Source organism: Homarus americanus, unplaced genomic scaffold (genome assembly GCF_018991925.1).
Source record: "Homarus americanus isolate GMGI-L3 unplaced genomic scaffold, GMGI_Hamer_2.0 scaffold33619, whole genome shotgun sequence".
Taxonomy (NCBI): domain Eukaryota; kingdom Metazoa; phylum Arthropoda; class Malacostraca; order Decapoda; family Nephropidae; genus Homarus; species Homarus americanus.
In genome coordinates this window covers 114,282-117,991 of record NW_024735968.1, presented here as the reverse complement: position 1 = coordinate 117,991, position 3,710 = coordinate 114,282, and positions in this window count along the sequence as shown.

Genomic DNA, 3,710 nt, shown 5'->3' with positions numbered 1-3,710 from the left:
CATGACCCCCTTACCTACATGACCCTTTACCTACATGACCCCCTTACCTACATGACCCCCATTACCTGTCTTAAAGTTATATATATATATATATATATATAATTATACACAACATGATGTGACTAATTAATAATAGTGTTGTTAATTAGTGTACATGTATAATACAGTGTTAACATTCTGGAACCTGTTTGTGTTCGAGGTAATGTGAGGCAATAATATTTATAAACTATTAATTTGAAACCTCCGTATACGTATTTGTAGTTACAGTCTTAACTTGCATCTCTATTTGTTGATGTTGTTGTTTCTGCATTAACATAACGAGTCGATGTAAAAGAGTTAGTAGCTATAAATATATTAAATAGAAACGTGTTTTAAAGAGTACATTGACCCCATGAGCGAGGTGATCTAACCCCCTCCCGAGTACAGTCTCACCCAAAAGTTCGTTAACTCTCCCAGCCAGCTATTGCTGCACTGCCTGCTTCAGATGTTTGAAACTGTCTCAGTACCAACCAGAACATGAAACCGATACGAATGAATCTAAAGGTTCGAGGTAACAGACTCAAGCTCATACATCTGAAGCAGGCAGTGCAGCAATAGCTGGCTGGGAGAGTTAACAAGCTTTTGGGTGAGACTGTACAATATTATCTTACTTAAAGGAATTGTACTCAAGGTATTAAATCACTGTACTCAAAATAGTAAATTATCGTCCTCAACATATCAAGCCATCGTCCTCAAGACACTAATTCATCGTACTCAGTAGTTTAATACATCTTACTAAATGGATTTCTGAAGGGGTTAATAGAAATAGTAATAATAATAATAATAATAATCAATCCTATCTATTAATTTAAAGCTGACATTACCTCCGCTCCTCAACTTGTATAATCAACGAGTAAATATACATAGATATAAAGCTATTTCACGTATATATTATAATTATTAACGATACACAAAACAAAGGGGAGAGGGGAGATGAGACGACGAACATATAAGTGCAGTCACGTCTTCCTCCTGGTCAGCTAAATAGGGAGGGGCGCTACAAAAAAAAAAAATACATAAATAAAATTAAAAAAAAATAATTATAATAAAATAAAAAATAGTAAATAAACAAATACTACTAACACTACTAAATATAATAATAATAATAATAATAATAATAATAATAGTAATAATAATAATAATAATAATAATAATAATAACAACAACAACAATAATAATAATACTAATACTAATATATCATATCAACACCATTTTTAATATATGTAAATCATTAAACTGCGCTATAAAATTAGATCTCTCGCTCGTATAATCAACTAACTGAGACTTATGAAACGTAATAATTTAACAAACGATCAAAGAAAATTTGGAAACAAATTGAAAGGGAGTGAATTTCATCAGTATTGTAATACTCTTGGCCCGCATATAGTGAGCGTGGGAGGCTTTTGCAATTAACATAACGTATACATGTAAAAAAAGAAGGTATCAAGTCATCGTATCTCAAGGTATCAAGTCATCGTATCTCAAGGTATCAAGTGATCGTATCTCAAGGTATCAAGTGATCGTATCTCAAGGTATCAAGTGATCGTATCTCAAGGTATCAAGTGATCGTATCTCAAGGTATCAAGTGATCGTATCTCAAGGTATCAAGTCATCTTATCTCAAGGTATCAAGTCATCGTATCTCAAGGTATCAAGTGATCGTATCTCAAGGTATCAAGTGATCGTATCTCAAGGTATCAAATCATCTTATCTCAAGGTATCAAGTCATCGTATCTCAAGGTATCAAGTCATCTTATCTCAAGGTATCAAGTGATCGTATCTCAAGGTATCAAGTCATCGTATCTCAAGGTATCAAGTCATCTTATCTCAAGGTATCAAGTGATCGTATCTCAAGGTATCAAGTGATCGTATCTCAAGGTATCAAGTGATCGTATCTCAAGGTATCAAGTCATCTTATCTCAAGGTATCAAGTCATCGTATCTCAAGTTATCAAGTCATCTTATCTCAAGGTATCAAGTCATCGTATCTCAAGGTATCAAGTGATCGTATCTCAAGGTATCAAGTCATCTTATCTCAAGGTATCAAGTCATCGTATCTCAAGGTATCAAGTGATCGTATCTCAAGGTATCAAGTGATCGTATCTCAAGGTATCAAGTGATTGTATCTCAAGGTATCAAGTCATCTTATCTCAAGGTATCAAGTCATCGTATCTCAAGTTATCAAGTCATCTTATCTCAAGGTATCAAGTGATCGTATCTCAAGGTATCAAGTGATCGTATCTCAAGGTATCAAGTCATCTATCTCATATCAAGTGATCTTATCTCAAGGTATCAAGTCATCGTATCTCAAGGTATCAAGTCATCGTATCTCAAGGTATCAAGTGATCTTATCTCAAGGTATCAAGTGATCGTATCTCAAGGTATCAAGTGATCGTATCTCAAGGTATCAAGTCATCGTATCTCAAGGTATCAAGTCATCGTATCTCAAGGTATCAAGTGATCGTATCTCTAGGTTATCAAGTCATCTTATTTCAAGGTATCAAGTGATCGTATCTCAAGGTATCAAGTGATCGTATCTCAAGGTATCAAGTCATCGTATCTCAAGGTATCAAGTCATCGTATCTCAAGGTATCAAGTCATCTTATCTCAAGGTATCAATTCATCTTATCTCAAGGTATCAAGTTAATGTATCGCAAGGTATCAAGTCATCGTATCTCAAGGTCTCAAGGTATCAAGTGATCGTATCTCAAGGTATCAAGTGATCGTATCTCAAGGTATCAAGTGATCGTATCTCAAGGTATCAAGTGATCGTATCTCAAGGTATCAAGTCATCGTATCTCAAGGTATCAAGTCATCGTATCTAAAGGTATCAAGTGATCGTATCTCAAGGTATCAAGTGATCGTATCTCTAGGTATCAAGTCATCTTATTTCAAGGTATCAAGTGATCGTATCTCAAGGTATCAAGTCATCGTATCTCAAGGTATCAAGTCATCGTATCTCAAGGTATCAAGTCATCTTATCTCAAGGTATCAAGTCATCTTAACTCAAGGTATCAAGTGATCTTATCTCAAGGTATCAAGTCATCGTATCTCAAGGTATCAAGTGATCTTATCTCAAGGTATCAAGTGATCTTATCTCAGGGTATCAAGTGATCTTATCTCAAGGTATCAAGTCATAGTATCTCAAGGTATCAAGTCATCGTATCTCAAGGTATCAAGTGATCTTATCTCAAGGTATCAAGTCATCGTATCTCAAGGTATCAAGTCATCGTATCTCAATGTATCAAGTGATCTTATCTCAAGGTATCAAGTGATCTTATCTCAAGGTATCAAGTGATCTTATCTCAAGGTTATCAAGTCATCGTATCTCAAGGTATCAAGTCATCGTATCTCAAGGTATCAAGTGATCTTATCTCAAGGTATCAAGTCATCGTATCTCAAGGTATCAAGTCATCGTATCTCAAGGTATCAAGTCATCTTATTTCAAGGTATCAAGTGATCTTATCTCAAGGTATCAAGTCATCTTATCTCAAGGTATCAAGTTAATGTATCGCAAGGTATCAAGTGATCGTATCTCTAGGTATCAAGTCATCTTATCTCAAGGTATCAAGTCATCGTATCTCAAGGTATCAAGTGATCTTAACTCAAGGTATCAAGTCATCTTAACTCAAGGTATCAAGTCATCGTATCTCAAGGTATCAAGTGATCTTAA